An 18,644-nucleotide genomic window follows, 5' to 3' on the forward strand; every position below is an offset into this window, starting at 1 on the left:
GAAACCCTTGTTGGGATCACTGAGCACGGACTGCGGGCCTGCCGCTCAGTTAGTCCACGTTTAGTAGCTTTAGGTGCCGCTGCAGGTGCTGCTGCGGGTTTAGCTTTGATGCTCCCTGTCTCACTCTCCTCCCTTCCTGCCCATCTTACTGCACTCTGGCAGGAACCCAAGAACCTGCGGGTGGTGGGGGGGGGGGGGGTGAGTGATGGAGACAGGGGGGCTGGAGAAGACCAAGGAGTCGATGGCTGGCCCCCGCCTGGTTGGCAGCCCTTGTCTCCCTTTGCTCGTGCCAGTGGGGCATGGCAGGGATTCTCTGAGCCTCGGGCACCTGCCCACCTGAAAAGCACCTTCCAAGCCACTCAGGCCCCTCTGCCCGGGAGCCTCCCTGCCTGACTCAACCACTTCCTGCGAATGCCTTTGAGATGTCAGCCACCCTGGGGCCACGAAACTGCGGGAGCCTCACTTCCTGCCTTCAAGGAGCTCACAGGTGGGCAAGTCAGGCACGGACTGCGAATCAAATCACAGGGGGATTCTAGATCAAACAGGGCATCGGGGACAGCATAGGGGGATTCTAGACCAAACAGGGCATCGGGGACAGCATAGGGGGATTCTAGATCAAACAGGGCATCGGGGACAGCATAGGGGGATTCTAGACCAAACAGGGGATCAGGGACAGCATAGGGGGATTCTAGATCAAACAGGGCATCGGGGACAGCATAGGGGGATTCTAGATCAAACAGGGCATCGGGGACAGCATAGGGGGATTCTAGATCAAACAGGGCATCGGGGACAGCATAGGGGGATTCTAGATCAAACAGGGGATCAGGGACAACATAGGGAGATTCTAGATCAAACAGGGCATCGGGGACAGCATAGGGGGATTCTAGACCAAACAGGGCATCGGGGACAGCATAGGGGGATTCTAGACCAAACAGGGGATCGAGGACAGCATTGGGGGATTCTAGACCAAACAGGGGATCGAGGACAGCATTGGGGGATTCTAGACCAAACAGGGGATGGGGACAGCATAGGGGGATTCTCGACCAAACAGGGGATCGTTGACAGCATAGGGGGATTCTAGATCAAACAGGGCATCGGGGACAGCATAGGGGGGTTCTAGATCAAACAGGGCATCAGGGACAGCATAGGGGGATTCTAGATCAAACAGGGCATCGGGGACAGCATAGGGGGATTCTAGATCAAACAGGGGATTGGGAACAGAATAGGGGGATTCTAGATCAAACAGGGCATCAGGGACAGCATAGGGGGATTCTAGATCAAACAGGGCATCGGGGGACAGACTCCAGGCAGATGGCAGCCCCAGTAGGGCACACGGGTGTGACCTTGCTGTCCACGTGGAGCTCAGCTCTTCACTGTTCTCAGTTGCTGTGAGTGTGCTTCTACCCCTGCTAGACTGGAAGCGTTTCTGGGCCAGAAATTATGACTCCTCCTGCTCCTTTAGTCCCTGAACACGTGGGGCAGGTTGGTGGCTTGGAAAGCACCTTCAAATGTATGATTTTATTTGACCTGCTAAGCAGCTTTGACCCCCATTTTACAAATGAGGAAACGGAGGCCTTGAAAGGGTGACATAGTAGCTCACAGACCCCAGTGGCTGAGCCTAAATTTGCCCTCAGTTCTGAGGTCTGACTCCCAACTCGACCTTTGATCTTATCCTTACGGTCTCCACGGGGAACATGATCACAGATTCAGGGCTTGGCTGTAGGGCCTGTTCCTGAGACACTGAGAAGGAGCTAAGATGTGAGCATGAGTTCAGCAGAAAGGGCAGGGGCTTTGGACGCAGGGCCCCTGGTTCGGGCTCAGTTCCGCCAGGCATGAGTTGCGTGGACTTAGAACAGTCACCTCCCTTTGGGACTCAGATTCCCTGGTTGGAAAATGAGGAGGTCGTAGGAGATTCGATCCTTAAGTCTGTAGAATGGACCTAGAACCGTGGCCCTCGGTGCTTTCTTCTCACTCGGCCCCACCAGCCCTCCCAGACCTGCACTGCCCAACCCCCTCCCCACCCATCTCCATCCCTGCCTCACTTCCAGCCCTTGTGATTTCCTCTCCCAACAAACCCAACCTCTAGCTCAGTGACTCACCCGGAAAGCTTGTTAAAATGCTGACTCCCAGAACCTAATGACTCTGCACCCCTGGAGACGGGGCCCAGGAACCTGCATTTCTGCTCTGAATAGTCCCAGGAAATCCTGGCCACCAGCCAGACTTGCTGGTTATTGCCTAAGCTCAGTAGTCAAGCTTTGGCGGCCATTGGAATCACTTTGGGGGCTTGTGAAATGGCTGGGCCTCACCCCCAGAACTGCTGACTCAGTAGCTCAGGGGAGGAGCCCCCAAATTTGCCTTTGCAACAAATGTCCCGGTGATGCAGAGACCACCCTTTGAGAACCACTGCCCTAGCTCAGTGGTCGGCAAACTCATTAGTCAACAGAGCCAAATATCAACAGTACAGCGATTGACATTTCTTTGGAGAGCCAAATTTTTTTAACTTAGACTTCTTCTAACGCCACTTCTTCAAAATAGACTCGCCCAGGCCGTGGTATTTTGTGGAAGAGCCACACTCAAGGGGCCAAAGAGCCGCTTGTGGCTCGAGAGCTGCGGTTTGCCGACCACGGCCCTAGCTCATTCTTTCAGAGCCCACCTAGCAAACCAGCAAGGATACCTTCCCAGGCCCGTCAGCGCATGACCGTTTTCACGGAGACCTTAGACATTATTGACGTCATTATCCTGACAGCTACTGTGCACGGGGACACACCTGCCAGGGCCGTGCTCGATGTCTGCCGTCAGTGGTTCCCATTATGATATAGGGTTCACAGATTCGGAAATCGAGGAGCGATGAGATTAAGTGATCATCTCAGGTGGCACTTCACCACCAGTGCAATCAGAACTTTCTAGAGCAAAGTCCTGGCTATTTCCTTTACCCCACCAGCCTCTCTGCAGCCTCAGCCATATGAGTGACTCTGTTATGGGAATTTGAAGCCAGGTTCAGGAAGGGGTCACCACGCAGGCACGCAGGTTGGGGATAGTATTTTTGGTTGCAGGAGGCTTTCATTAGTTCCCCACAAATTGTACCCTGTGGGCAGCGGCCTTTGGCCCACACCCATGGCACAGCACTGTGCTGCTCATATCACACAGCCCGCTTGCAATGGGGATTGGAAATGGGGGTTGTTGCATCTACAGCGCTCTGAGCTGCTTAGGTAGACACGGTGGTCCGCTGCCACACTGAAGCCCCCGGCCTGGTGGGGTTCTGCCTGGGCCCTGGCCTGGCTGACCTTCTGCTGGCCTGGAAGGCCCTGGAAAAAAGCTGCTGGTGCTGGGTTCCAGGGAGCGTTCACCAGACAGAAGCGGAGGAGGTTGGGCCATGACTTACATTTCCCAGCTTCCGGGTGTTCATGGAGGAGCTTTTCCCCTCCGACTCACGGAGATTCATCTCTTACTAACAGGAAGCTCATTGATGTGTGAAGAAATATGAAACAGAGGAAATACGGGTGGCCATAGGGCTTTTTCCACACTCAGTTCTTAATTCTCATCACTCACCAACACACACACACACACACACACACACACACACACACACACACACACACACGCCTGTGGTGGTGGTTTATCCCCGCCCCCCTCTCCCCAGTTAATTTGACATCTGGCAGGAACCTCAGAAAGTCATCCAAGCCACCCTGCCCGCCCTGCAGCATCTCTTGCTTCCTCTACCTGTTCTCTTCCTTCTGCAAAGAAGAGGGAGGAGGCAGGCAGGCAAGAAGGAACTGCCCCCAGACATTGATCCCTTGGGGTGGCCAGAGGCCTCCACGCAGTGGCTTCAGAGAGTTATCCTTTCTGTTGTAAGAGGACAGACATGCATGGGTCCTGGACAAGCTCTGTCCACGGCCCCGAATGCAGCTTAGTGGAGTCAGCTGACAGTGGACTTGGCATTGGAAGTCCACAGCTCTAGTCCAGGAGCTGCCACTGAAATGTGCACCTTCTCCACGCTTCCCGTGGCCAGTCTGACCTGCCCACGTCCTCAGGGAGGTTGTCCAAGCAAAGGAGATGATGGCTAGAAGAGCGTTCCTCCGCCTGAAAGCTGGAATCTCGACGTTACACTGGACTAATGAAAAACTGAGGCCCAGAGAGAGGAGGTGACTTGCACCAGGTTGCACAGCGAGTTCTGGGCAGAAGAGCAGAACTGGAAGTAGATGGGATATTGTCCTAGCTGTCATTGCTTCCTTTGGTGTGATTGTTTTGCCAGTGGAGAGTGAAGTGACTGGGGAAATAAAGGGGAACATTCTCTGGGGATCTCTCTCTCTGGCCAGAGCACCTTCACCAGCTTCTGCAATGGAACACTTTGTCACTAAATGCTGTGTGTCTCTGTGTGTCTCTCTCTGTGTCTGTTTCTATTTCTGTTCATCTATCAGTCTCTCTCTTACATGCCCACAGGTATTTCATGATTTAAATAGCAAAAAGGCAATGACTGCTCTTTACAAGAGAAAATTGCACTCTTTTTCACTGATGGGGAAACCTACTGGGCATTATGCAGCTTTGCAAGTTGGAATATAGACATGAAGGAATGAAGCTTAAAGTTAAGGAGAATCTACTGCCCAAACTCCTTTGTCTGTGTAGGGCTTGGTGGCCTTGTCCTAGCCTATGCCCCCCCCCCATTGTCCCTATTCCTCTCCCACAAATACATAAATTCCTGGTCCCTCTGTTCTCAGACACACATAGGATAGAACCAAAGAACAAGGGCTAATAAAAACAAGGGTTGGAACTCTATTTCTCACTGGCTGTGTGACCTTAGGCAAGTCACTTAACCTCTCTGAGCTCCAGCTTCCTTGTCTGGATGATACTAATACCTCTTAATGTTGTGGTGAATATTAACAAAGGGGAAGCATAAAAATGCTTTGTACAGGGACCGGCACAAAGTAGGAGCTTAATACGTGTTATCTGCTGCTCTTGAAAAATTGGAGAGAGATAAAGATCACATCCTTCTTTATATCGTTTTCATAAGGGAATTAACTGGTTTATAATTTAAATAAGACCTCACTAGACCTCTAGCAATCTGAATGCATAGTTAAAACTGATTTTCTGCCCTGGGAAGAACAAACATTGTGTAAGTTTTAAGCACAGCATAGCTGGGCTGTTATCTCTGGAATACTGAGCTGCTGTCATGGTGGTTTTCAATACTACCCTGTGCGGGTAATTATCCTTCGATCTGAGAAGCATATAAAATGGCAAACAATAAAAGGTACCAATTCATGAAACTGGAAACCATGAAAACAAGAGTAAAAACACAAAAGCCCAGTTATAAATGGGACACGGGGTCCGAGGCTGCTGCACTTTCCGCGTTTCAAAGCACTTCTATGTATCCCCACCCCGGGTGGCCTCACAACCAGGGAGGTGCTATTCCGCCCATTCCACAGGTGAGGACAGAGAGTCTCAGGGGAGAGTGGCCAACGCTGAGTGGGAAAGGCAGGCAGGAGCCCCATCGCTTAGGCCTGGAGGACGCGGTAAAGGGATGCGGATTGTGCTGAGTTCAGTGGGAAGCCTTTGAAGGCTCAAGCAGCAGAGTGTTGTGATCTTGTCTACTTCTTAGACGGATCTCTTGGTGGAGGGGAAAGAGCCAAGGTGGAACCAGGGAGGCCACTTGGGAGGCAGCTGTGGAAGTTCAGGCAGCAGGGGACCGTAGGGCTCGTGAAGACCAGGAGAGGGGACAGGTGCTAAGATGTGTCCAGAAGGTGGCCTGCAGGGGACTGGACGTGGAAGGGGATGGGGAGGGGGAACCAGGCGTGGCTCCCAACCTCCCAGTGGGTTGAGGGGTGGCTGATGGTGGGAAAGTCTGCAGAGGAACAGGTTTCAGAGACGGGGGCAGGGAACGGGGAGATTTATTTGCATTTATTTTTGGAAGGAGGATATGTTTCCCCAAACACTCGGCCTTCTGATGGCAAAGAGCAGGTCGTATTCACTTGCTCCCGGGCTTTGAATAAATGCTTTCAGTGAGCTGGGGGAGCTCCGGCCTGGGCCTGGGCAGCCCGTCTGCAAAGAATGCTGCCCCTGGCAAGGCGCTGTGTTCCTTCTGCTGCCAGGGAACCAGGGAACCATTAGTGACCCCTTCTCCGAACGCTGGGCCTGGGACAAGAAACAAACAAAAAACCCCGATGTCCTGCCTTCTAAGGTTTCAGGCTTTGGGTAACTTTTCCTTTTGCCAATCTCCACGGGATCTTTCCTCTGCTGATGTTTGAAAGTGATTCTTTTTTTTTTTTTTAAATGTTGTACTCAGGCCTTAAATAACCTTTACCTTGCGGTGGCTTCTGAGTAGATGAAGCCAGGTGAAATTATAATAGCATCAACAACAATAATAAGCTTTTGTAGAGTGCCATGTAATTAAAAGACCTCTTTTGTATATGTTATTTGATTTTAGCCTCAAGAAAATCTCTGAGGTAGACATAGAAACATAAAACAAACTGTAGAATCTCAGAGGGAGGGGGGGGGAGAGGGAGGGCGAGGGAGGGTAAGTGGGTGGGATGTGATCAATCAAAGAACTTGTATGCATATATGCATAACCCTTGGACACGGACAATAGGGTGGAAAAGGCCTGGGGTGGGGGCGGGGCCAGCTAGAGCCGTGGTCGGCAAACTGCGGCTCTCGAGCCACATGCAGCTCTTTGGCCCCTTGAGTGTGGCTCTTCCACAAAATACCACGGCCTGGGCGCGTCTATTTTGAAGAAGTGGTGTTAGAAGAAGTTTAAGTTTAAAAAATTTGGCTCTCAAAAGAAATTTCTATCATTGTACCGTTGATATTTGGCCTGTTGACTAATGAGTTTGCCGACCACTGAGCTAGAGGATATCAATAGGGGGAAAAGGGTGACGTATGTAATACTTTCAACAATAAAGGGGAAAAAAAACAAATTTAAAAAATACTGTATTAGCCAATGAATCGCCGTTATTCTTTTTTAAAAAAGGAGAAAGAAAAATCTCGGAGGTAAGATAAATGCTGTGTTTAGCTCTACAGACAGTCCCCAACTTACAAAGTTTCCACTGAGGACATTTCCAGTTGACGATGGTGAGAAAGCAATTTGCATTCAGTAGGAACCAGACTTCAGGTTTTGAATCTGGATCTCTTCCCAGATTAGTGATATGCATACAATACCCTCTGGTGAGGCTGGGCGGTGGCAGCGAGCCATGCGATCACGATCATGATAGGAAACAACCCGTAGTCTACAGTGTATCCATTGTTGGATGAGTTTGCCCGAGGATAGGCTGATGTACGAGTTCTGAGCACGTTTAAGGTAAGCGAGGCTGAGCTATGATGATGTTCGGTAGGTTCGGTGTATTAAATACATTTTCAACTTGTGATATTTTCAATGTAAGGGTGGGCTTGTCAGGTCTAAATCCCACGGTAAGTCGAGGCGCATCTGTACTTGAGAGGCCAAAGAATGTAGTCGCCAAGAGCATGTGAAGTTATGGTGACAGCATTCAAAAGAGGTAAGCTGCTCAAAACAGGGTTTAGCTCGTGCATGTGAGCTGCTGTTCTAATGATGAGTTTCTAGATAGAGAAACAGAGGCGCATTGAGGCTGGGATATACACACTCAGTAAGGAATCAACTCCAAGTTTGCGTACACTTGTGATATTCCTGGATGCCACCCAAAAGGAATCTGTTCCAAGGTGGTGCTGGGTTGGATGGGGAGGCTCCTGCCAGGGCTGGGTCCCTGGGAAGTTCTGACCCTGTGTGAGCTTCCCAGCCAGCAGTCTCACACTCTCCCTTGTAAGTCTGCCTTCCACTCCAGGTGGGGTTGAGTGCCCCATGGAGTATGGCTCTGAGCCTTTTGTCTCCTCTCTGCCTCCCGTCCCAGTGCCCCCCTCTACCCATCATCGCACAGTGCTCTCTGTTCTTTGAAATAGGGTTCAGGCCCCACCTCCACCTTCCTGGTGCCTTTTTCCTATGAGTTTCTGCGACGGAGCCACCGAGGCCCCACAGGCAGGCACGTGATGTCATCTGCCCCAGGTGACTCCTCACGTATGGGTCTTGGTTCTCCCATTGGGTAGATGAGACAGACCTTGTCTTGTACCTTGTGGCTCTCCATCCTCCGTGTGCTTGGCCCAGTGCCAAGCCCGGAGCAGGTGCCGAGACATACAACTGTCTTCTAAAAATGATAAAAATCGTAATCCCCAGAGCCCACTTTTGCAAATGGGGGTGTGTGCATCGAGGTCCCCTTGGGAAGCTTACCACTTATTCCAAAGATGGCCCCATACTCAGAACCTCTTAGTTCCCAAGAATACACACACACACACACACACACACACACACACACACACACACACAACACATTCTTAACCCTGGTGTCGGCAAATCTCTGCACCAGTCACATCCATGGAACCAGGAACATGACTTCCCTTTGAATACAGGCGTGGGGGACAGGTGCTCAGCATAAGCGGCATTGATCCATAGTGTGTCCCGTGGTACTGTTTGCCTCCTAACCTGACTGAAGACACCTCGGAAGGGAAGGAAGGCTTCAAACACTCCTAATACACATCTAATCACCTACATTCATGTTTTAGTACAGAGAACGTACACCCAGAAAGTAGGTCTAGCAGGACCAGCTTAGTTCCACACACGCATTTAACAGACAGGAACGCAAAGATCCAGAGATGTAAAGCGTTTACTAAATCACAGAAATAGTGCGCGCAAGACCCAGAGGAGAGTGGGGTGACCTATCCCACGGCTCTCAGCTGCGCGAAAGCCACCCTAGGCAACTGAGCAGGAGACGAAGGCATGATGTGTCTGGGCGAGGCCACCTCACTGAGGTCAATGTCAAAGGTCTGCCGTGGGGACCTTAAAACGATGGATTGCTTTTGGCTGGGTCAGTCCTGTGAGTGGGTTTAAAATCTGTCCTCAAAATAGACATTTAGAGGCATGAACGAGCGAGTGAGTGTAGGAGTAACACCTCATGACCTCCTAGCCCAAGTGTGTTTCTGAGAGGCAGAGTGTGTGTCGTTGTGCTTGTGTATGTGTGTACCTGTATGGGGGTGGGGGCTGCTAAACCAGCCCGGGGCCCCCAGAGAGACAGCTCGTTTTTGAAGCAGCCATAACCCTCATTCCTCTGCCTCTCTTGCCTTCCCTCACCGGCCCCCCAATTTATTTCAGCCCAGCAGCTCCCTCCACTGACCTGAATTTAATTATTTTATTCTTCATAAACAGAACACCTCCCCCTTCCCTCGATTCCCACCCCCAAGCCCCAAATTCTCCTCACTGAGGGTCCCAAGAACGTGTGTGGGAAGAGGCTTGGGCTGTATTCACAGGCCCTGTGTGTCCAGGGTCCCACAGTGGCTCTCTGTTAAAATGATGATCTGACAAGGCCGGGGGGTTGGGGGAGTGGGGAGGATGTTTTCCCCAGATTCCCAGTTTTCTTTTTCCCCAGTAAAATATTTTCCTGGGCATCCGAGGGAGAGGAAATGGACAATCTCTGTTTCTTCAGAGACCAATTTTAGCCCCTGGCAGAGGTTCAGGGGCGGCCAGCGTCCCGCCCCCAGCTCCGCTCCCTCCGTCTGCGTGGCCGGGGTGGGCCGGAGCCAAGAGATTCTCAGTGTCACGCAAAAGGGAGGTGCTTTTGAAATCTAGACCATGCGCAGTTCCTGAATGATGGTTATGAATCCTGAGGTGCCACTGAAATCTGTTTACCGAGGCCACCATCCGAGTGGGGTGCATGTGGACACCAGATCGCGTAGACTTCCCAGCAAAGCCGTGGATCTAAGGGGTGACTGCCAAGAAGCTTTGGAGTGGCTGGACAAGGGCCTGAGTTTTTCAAAGTGGAGAGGTGGGGATGGAGAGTGGGAAAGGCATCTGGCCTCGCTGCTAGGGAGCCTGGTGCTGCCATTCACCAGCTCGTTCCTCATGTGGCCTTGTGGCTCTGATCTCCATGTCTTCACTGGTTAACAACACCTGCCTGCTCGGTGAGCCGCTCTGGAGCCGGAGGTTTACCAGCTCTGCTGCTCACTTGCTGTGTGACTTTGGGCAAGTTACTTCACCTCTCTGTTCCTGGTTTTCCTTGTTGTATTAGTTTCATACGGCTGCTATAACAAATGACCACAAACCTGGTGGCTTGAAACAGTAGACATTTAACCGCTCACTGTTCTGGAGGCCGGACATCTGAAATCAAGTGTCAGCGGGGTCCTGCTCCCTCTGGAGGCTCTAAGGAGAAAACCCTTCCTGCTTCTTCAGCTTCCAGAGGTTGTTGGCCTCCCTTGCAGCTACATCACTCCACTCTCTGCCTCTCTCTTCCTCTGTCTGTGTGTTTCTCCCCAGGGTGTCTCCCCTGAGAACACTTGTCATTGGATTTAGGGCCCATCTGGATAATCCAGGGTGATCTCACCTTGAGATCCTTAAGTACATCTGCAAAGACTCTTTCCCAATCAGGTCACCTTCACAGGTTCTGGGGAGTCAGATATGGACGTATTATTGGCGGGGGAGGGGGGGGTGCACAATCCAACCAGGTGACTCCTATACTATGCTGGTCTATCTAATAAGGATGATAAAGGTGCCTACCTCATCATGGAGACTCCATGAGCTCATATGTCTGAAGTCCTTCGAGTAGAGCCCAGCACAGAGTATACACTCAACGTTTGCCCTTCTCATAATCCTCACTAGCCATCATTTCATACTCACATCACTATCATCATCGTAGCTAACTTTTGTGTAGAAGTTTCCCAAGCTCACCACATCTAAAATTAACTCTTGACTCTGTCTTCACCAGCTCGGTCAAGAGGCACTCCTCTTCACGCCATCCTTGAAATCATGCTGGTTTCTTTTTCTCCCACACTCCATTCCATCTGTAAGTCTTGTCTGTCCTGTCTTCAAAATATATCCCCAATCAGACCACCACCTTCCGGGACCACCATGCTGCACCCCTGCAGGGGGCGCCCTACCCACTTGGGTGGATGTGAGTGGCACCTCTGGAGTTACATGCACAGCACAGGCTAAAGTGGCCACTTTGGTGGGGCTGCTGCATCTCCAGCTCTGCCACTCTACTCCAGTTTGCACCCTGTCATCTGTCACAGGGGCTGTGGCAGTAGCCATGGGCTGTCCTCTGGGCTCGCCTCTCACCCACTGCTCCTGCCCTGCACGTCACGTTTCACACGCCCCAGGGCTCTGCTCTCCTCACAGCGACTTATTCTAAACATAAGCCAGGTTCTGTCACGTCCCTGTCCCAAACCCTCTGCAGGTTTCCCCATCTCACTCAGAGCAAAAGCCAGAGCCCCCCTGGCACCCACACAGCCCACATGATCACCATCCCGGCTGCCACCGGGCCTTTCCGCTCGGCCTCGAACCCCACCCACACCCGCTGACATTCACACTTGCTGTTTCCTCAGCCTGGAATACTTCCGCCAGCTGCCTTTGTGGTTTTCTCTCTCGTTTCTTCCAGATTCTGCCTCAAATACGTTCCATCAAAGAGGCCTTGACCACCATTAGGCCATAGCTAAACCAGCACCCCTAAGATCTCCATCCTCCTTTTCTTCTTCAGAGCACAGATGGCTCCTGGTCGTGGTGGGTGTGTTTGCGTGTGGCATTGTCTGCTTTCCCCATCTCATTCATCTCCGTGGAGGGAGGGACACGGTTTGGGTGGCTGCCACTGTGTCCTCGGTACCTGGCCTGTCTTAGGCACCAGGTAAACATTTCCCGGATGAGGGAATTATTTCGGGCGGATTCTGGCTTTGTAGGTATGACCTCAGCTCTCCTAACAACCCACAACATCAGTGTTGTCATATCCTCATTAGTGGGGGTGCAGAGACAGTCATAAATCTCCCCTGGCTCCCCAGCCAGCGAGTGGTGGCGGCGGGATCTGAACTAACTAGTTTAACTCCAGAAACCACATTGTGCGTCGCCAGCTATGATGAGGCAGAAATGAAAGACTGTAGGTTCAACCTTTGCAGGTGGAAATGTGATGCACGAAAGTACCGGAGCGACTGTCGCCGTGCCCGTGACAGCTAAGCAGGTGGCTCCGAATTAAAGGCTCTGAGTTGATTTGGGTGTTCTTCCTGTTTAATTTTTTAAAATGTGGGGAACTATCTGTGCTGCGTCCCTAGATGCCGCATCGCGAGGTGGTAAGAAAGGTGTCTAGGAAGCGGTGTTGCTCTGTTCAGTTACTCTCGGAGCGGGGTGGCCGGGAATGCTCCAGAAATGGGTCGCGCAGGCTGCGTGAATGTGGTCTTTACTCCAAAAACAGCTCAGTCCATATTTCTGCCTTTAGTAAACATAGCGTATTGATTAGAATCAAATATTTCAGTGTGGGGCCCACACAGCCCACATGATCACCATCCCGGCTGCCACCTGGCCTTTCCGCTCAGCCTCGAACCCAAAGCAAAGAGTACAAGGCGGAGTCAAAAGATGCACATTCCCAAGTCTACCACTGAACTACTCTATGGCCTTAAATAATAACTCCTGTTGTTATCAGGTGTGAGGCACTTTACAGGTGCTTTATACTTATTAACTCATTTAATCCCCCAAACCACTCTGGGAAGTCAGTACTCATCAACCCCAGTTAATCCTAGTCACAGAGACACAGAGATGTCAAGTAACTTAGCCAAAGTCACACAGCTAATAACCGGGGTGTGAACTCAGGCTGGCTGACTCCTGAGGATCGCTCTCTTTCGTGACTCTCAGCTTCATCTGCAAATGGGGGTGGGGGGGGTGGGGCGGAGATTGCGTTCAATCCTATTTTCCAGCTTGAAAACTCTACGCCTTTGAGGATGAGGATCTGGGAGCAGTTTTGAGTCATTGGTGTGAATGCCAAAAGTGGGTGGCCCTGGCTGGGTGGCTCAGTTGGTTGTAGTTGTAGTGTCATCCAGTAAACCAAAAGGTTGTGGATTCCGTCCCCAGTTGGGATGTGTATGAGAAGCAGCCAATCAATGTTTCTCTCACATAGATGTTTCTCTCTCTCTCTCTCTCACACACACACACACATCAATGAACATATACTTGGGTGAGGATTAAAAAGATGTGTCGGCAACTGGGGTGCAGCAGGGCTGAGCCAAGGATATCAGAGGAAAGGCCCTAGGTGGGGACTTTCTTCCTGTCAAGTTCATGCGTGCATCTGGCTGTCCTGTTCTTTGCTAATTTTCTTGCCTCAATGGTTTGCAGGCACAAGAGCCTGCAGGTGCATATCTACACCCCCACCCCCTTCTGTGTAGGAAAAGGAAAATGAAACCCTTACGGTGGCCTTCTGTGTAGGAAAAGGAAAATGAAACCCTTACGGTGGCCTGGTATTTTGCAACTTCAAAAGTACCTTCATATCTCTTTTTACACTTAATTCACACAGGAACCTCGTGTGGACAGGCAGGGAGAGCCCCATTTTACAGAGGAGCAAACAGAGGTTGGGAAGGCTGATCTTAAGGTCACACCCCCTCCTGCCTCCTACAAGTGTTTCCTGGGTCCTTCCTTAGGGTCTCTCTTACTTCACTGGCGTAATCTTAGCGACACGGCCTTTGACGGCCCCAGCCACCTTCCACACCACTGAATGGTAATGCATACACATCATAATGATAGCTATCCTAGATCGAGTGCCTCCGATGAGCCAGGAACTGTGCTAGGGACTTTTCACATTTTATTTCCTTCTAATCCCCATAGTACCCCCTTTGAGAGAGATAGTATTAACTAAGATGCCCGTTTTACAGAGGAGAAGCTGGGTGCCACACAGCCCCAAGCAAGGGTGCATACAGTCACACAGCTAGAAAGTGACAATCAACATGTTAACCCAGATCATCTGATGTCCCCTCCACGGTTTAAGCCCCTGGGATTTCTGGTCATGACTCCCAGACAACAATGTCCATACTCTTGGTGTGGTGTGCGAGCCCCCTGTGCCCTCTGCCCCTGCCCGGCCACCCACATCCTAGCTCTACATCTTTCACTCCAGCCACACGCAACCACCCACAGCTCCCTGCTCAGGACACTCCCTTCTTCTGGTCCCTTTGCTCCCCTCCTTGGAATGCACACTCCCTCCCCGCAACCCTTCATGGACCAGGCCAAAGCCACCTCCTCCATGCAGCCTCCTCTGATCTGACATGGCCCACACCCTTCTCCCTGCCCATTGTCACTCTGCCCCAGGGCACCCTGTACAGCTCACAGGGCATCACTGGCACCTGACACAGCCTGCGGAACCGGAACCGAGGACAGCAGGGAGCCGTGCTGTGTGTGGAAGAGTTGGAGAGTGTGTGCCCTGCCTGAGGGCATTTTGATTCCTCATTTTTAGAACAACTCTGTGGCTGGTGTTTGAACCACGGGCCACCAAAGATTCCGACTCCTTGGAGCGCCTCAGATTCTTGTTCGTGTTTACATTTAGTGCTTAAATGAGAGAGGGAAGGAGATGAGGGAGGGAGAGAATTTATCTTTCTATACTTGGCAATGAAGCTTCCATAAAACATGGTGTATTCGTGTGCTTGGGCTGCCATAACAAAATACCATAGACTGGGCAGCTTAAACAACAGAAATTTATTTTCTCACGCTTCCGGAGGCTGGAAGTCCAAGATGGAGGTTCTAGCCAATTCTGTTTCTGGTGAGGACTCTTCCTCACTTGCAGACAGCCAGCTTCTTACCATGTCCTCCCAAGGCCTTTCTTCAGTACGCATGCCTCAGGGAGGAAGGGGGGGAGAGAGAGTGCACTCTGTTGTCTCTTTGTATAAGGACACTAATTCTAGGGGATCAGGGCCCCACAGTTATGACCTCATTTCATCTTAATTGTTCCCTTACAGGTCTCTTCTCCAAATGCAACTACACGGAGGGTTAGCGCTTCAACATGTGAATTTTGGAGGGATAGACATTCAGTCCATAACACATGGCATTCCAGATCATTTGATCCACAGGCATTTCCTGTGTCCTTCAAATGGGGATTCCAAAAACGTTGAGGGCAAGCAGCAGCGTCCAGCGGTCAAATGCATGAGTTTTTCTATCAGACAAATTCATGTTTGACTCCTACCTCTGCCACTCACTCTCCATGTGGCCTTAGACAACCTACTCAACTTCTCTGAGCCTCAGATTCCTCGCTGTGAAATGGGGACAATGACACCCACACACAGGGTTTGGGTGAGGATCACGTGAGATGAACGCACATCCACAGTGCCTGGCACACTCATTCCCGCACTTGAGGGACATTTAGTGAGCACGTAGTTGGTGCTGGGCACTCTGCTGGGTGCTGGGAAGCTGGTGGTGAGCCGGGTGGAGCCATTCCCCTATTCTCTTTCTTCCTGGAGGAGCCAGATAACAAACAAGTAAATGTGTCATCCAATAGCAAGTCCATAGTTCGAGAACAGGACATGGGCTGTCTTTCCTTTAGGCTATAAAACAGGTGGTGAAATAGAGGGCAGAAGAGGAGGAAAGGGCTCACTGGGGAGGTGACTTTGACCAGAAGTAGAGACCGTCTTCTCGGTGGGCGACAGGAAGTGCCAAGGCCTGCGGGTGGGCACACCCAGTGCCCGCACAAGCTGAGAATAGTGATTGGGATTGTTACCGCACATGGTGCCATCCTCGGGGTCCCACCACCCTGTGGGGACACAGGACCTCTGTGCAGCCCTCCAGGGTGTGGTGCCCAGCTTCCTGGGCTTTTTGGGGAGAGCAGGAGGGCTGTGGAGCTGGCCCAGGGAGGGGGAGGATGTGTAGGGAGGAAGACAAGCATTCCAGAGGGCGGGGAATTTGGTTGGAAAGCGTGGTCTCTGGGGCCCTTCGAAGACCGCCCAGTTTTGAAGGTGATGTCAGGCCAGGGGCCTAGGCGCCCTTTGGGTGGCTTCAGCGGGAGCTGGCCAGGCAGCCACAGCCTCCATTGTCACGGCGGGTGGGCAGGTTGTCAGTTGGAGAGAATGTGCTCCCCACTCAAGATGTAAGACCCTGGGCGGAAATCCAGCCGTGAGTCACACCAGATGTACCTCTTATCAGGGAAAGCCAGGGCCGCAGTCACGGTCATGGTTTCCTGGAAACTTCCTGAGTGGGGGGTGAGGGGCTGTCCACGCCCGCGTGCCAGCCACACTGAGTGGGGAGCGTGCTGGGTGGGCTGGGCCCAGGTTGGAGACTCTGGAGCTGCACCTCTCAGGGTCTGTGGCTGAGCCTTCCGGGGCCCAGGGGGAGCCGGAGCCTGATGGCCGTGGACATGTTTGGGGTGCTCCCTCCCACAGCATGCCTGGAACTTCCTGGATGGCTGACGGGGGTCAGCATGCCCCCTGATGTGCAGGAGATGGGACCCATGAGTCCTCGTCCTACAAACTAGATTTCAAATCCATGGACGTTCACTAACACAGCCGCTCTGACCCATGGTTGTCTCATCTACAAAGTGATGGGATGAATTGGGAGCTCTCCAAGTTCCGCCCTGCTGGAACATCCCGGCACTTCCTTCATTTTCCTCCCCATAGATCGGAGAAACTGAGGCCCCAGAGCGGAGGCTGGCTCAGAGCCAGCCCACGTGGAGGTGGGTCCGGACCCCTGAGCTGGCCAGATCTGCACCCCTCCCCTCTTGCTCCGTTGTCCTGCCTCTCTCCCCCATCTTTTAGTCCCCTGATGTCTCTTTCCCTCTTTCCCCTCTGCCTGTGCTCTTCACCTGCCAGACATGGAGGTTCAGCCACCTCAAGGATGATGTTCCCACCTGGAGTGGGTGGGACCCGAATCAGAACCAAAATGGGAACTCCCAGGGCCACCGGCTACTGGCCAGCTGTGTGTACTCGCTGGTGTTAAGCAGGCAGGACCTCCTCTGGCAAACTCCTGTCTGAATCCTACACATCCTCTAATCCAGCTTAAATGGCACCTCCACCAGGAAGCCCTTCCAGATCACTCCATAGTCATCGCCTCACCAAGCCTTCTCCATCCCTGCCACCTCAGAATCCTGCTGTTGGCATTTCCACTTACTTTTATTATAAACTAGAGGCCCAATGCATGAAATTCATGCATGGGGGTGTCCCTCAGCCCTGCCTGCACCCTCTCCAATCTGGGACCCCTTGGGGGATGTCCGACTGCCTCTCACAATCCGGGACCACTGGCTCCTAACCGCTTGCCTGCCTGCCTGATCACCCCTAACCACTTTTGCCTGCCTGATTGCCCCTAACCACCTCTGCCTGCCTGCCTGCCTGATCACCTCTAACTGCTCCCCTACCAGCCTGACTGCCCCTAACTGCTCCCCTTCTGGCCTGATCGCCCCTAACTGCCTCTGCCTCGCCCTGCACCTGGGACCCAGGATTCCCTCCTCCGGCTGGTTGCAGGCACCCGGGACCCAGGCTTCCCTCCCTCTGGCTGGCCGCAGGCACCCAGGACCCAGCTGGCTTCGTCTAGGCCGGCCACAGCTGCAGAGAACCGTGGGCGGGCGATTTTGCACAGGCCGCAGCTGCAGGTATCTGGGACCGTGGGGCAGGCGGCCTGTCCCTCTCCTGGGCCACAGCCTGGCTGGTGCCCATTCTTTTCTTGTGAGCTCATTTTGCCTGGCTGGTCCCCATTCCGCTCTTGCGAGCTCATTTGTGCCTGGCTGGTCCCCATTCCTCTCTCCCCAGTGTTGAGTGTCTTAGCAGTTCAGGGCGTGAGGGTATGAGGGTATGAGGGCGTGAGGACGTAAGGGCGTGAGGGCATGACGACCATTTGCATATTAACTCTTGATTATATAGGGTAGTTGTGCATACACCTTATCTCCTCTATCCAATTTCAAACTCATGGGCCAAGCTAACCAATTGGCCCCATTTCTCCCCTGCTTACCACCACCTCCCCTTCGACATCTGGTGCAGTGTTTGTATTCTAAGTGTTAGAGAGATATTTGTGGAATGAGTGGAGTTTTCTTCTGTGCAGAAGGATTCTTTCCTTTCAGAACAAATGGCCAGGTGTATAAGAGCATCTGTTCTAGAGCTACACTGGGCTGAATCTTAGCTCCACTGTCTGCACACTGTGGAACCTTGGCCAGGTTACTTAACATTGTGTGACTCAGTTTCCCCCTTGTAAAATGAGGATAAATCATAATCACCTAACATGGCGGCTGTGAAGAATAAATGAGTCTAATGCATGTAACGTGCTTGAGATAGTGACCAGGATTGACTTGAGTCAGTAAAATTGTTCATTTTTGGCTATCCTACATGCAAATTAAAAAAAAAAAAATTATTCACCGCCTTGCACAATTCAACTTTGGCTTTAGGTAGCTGCCAGATCCTTTCCAATCCTTGCATTCATTGAAGCTGCCTCAAGTTCACTGCTAACTGCAGAACCCCTACCACCCTTCCTCTCCCCCCCCCCCCGCCCCCCAATTTCCGTACTCCTGCTCAGAGCAGGGGGCAGGGAAGGGAGAGATGGCATCCGTATCCCTGGTGAGCTGCTCGCCAGCCTGGGACCAGCCACCACATCGTGTTCTTACTCAATTCATGTGACTCGACAAATTTGGAATGTGTTAGGGAGAGTTTTTCCAGCTATGAGTCAGTACATTTCTACACACACACACACACACACACACACACTTTTTTAAAGAAAAAAAGAGTTTAGCAAGAATCATTTATGAGTGCAAAGTGGAAATCTCTGGAAATTTTATTTTGACCCTGAAGGCAAGTAATACTTAACACATTTAAGAAAGGGTTCAGAACAGGATGCAATAGAGGAAAAACACAGCTAGCTGCCTGTTCCTTCTGCATTCACAGCCACTGTGTTC

General features: G+C 51.9%; 1 non-coding gene across 2 annotated transcripts in view; it reads left to right on the top strand.

Moving 5' to 3' along the window:
- Positions 1 to 18,644, top strand: part of LOC103287642 (uncharacterized) — a 118,655-nt gene that overhangs the window by 48,205 nt on the left and 51,806 nt on the right. The window lies entirely within an intron of this gene.

This window comes from Eptesicus fuscus, chromosome 19 (genome assembly GCF_027574615.1).
Source record: "Eptesicus fuscus isolate TK198812 chromosome 19, DD_ASM_mEF_20220401, whole genome shotgun sequence".
Taxonomy (NCBI): domain Eukaryota; kingdom Metazoa; phylum Chordata; class Mammalia; order Chiroptera; family Vespertilionidae; genus Eptesicus; species Eptesicus fuscus.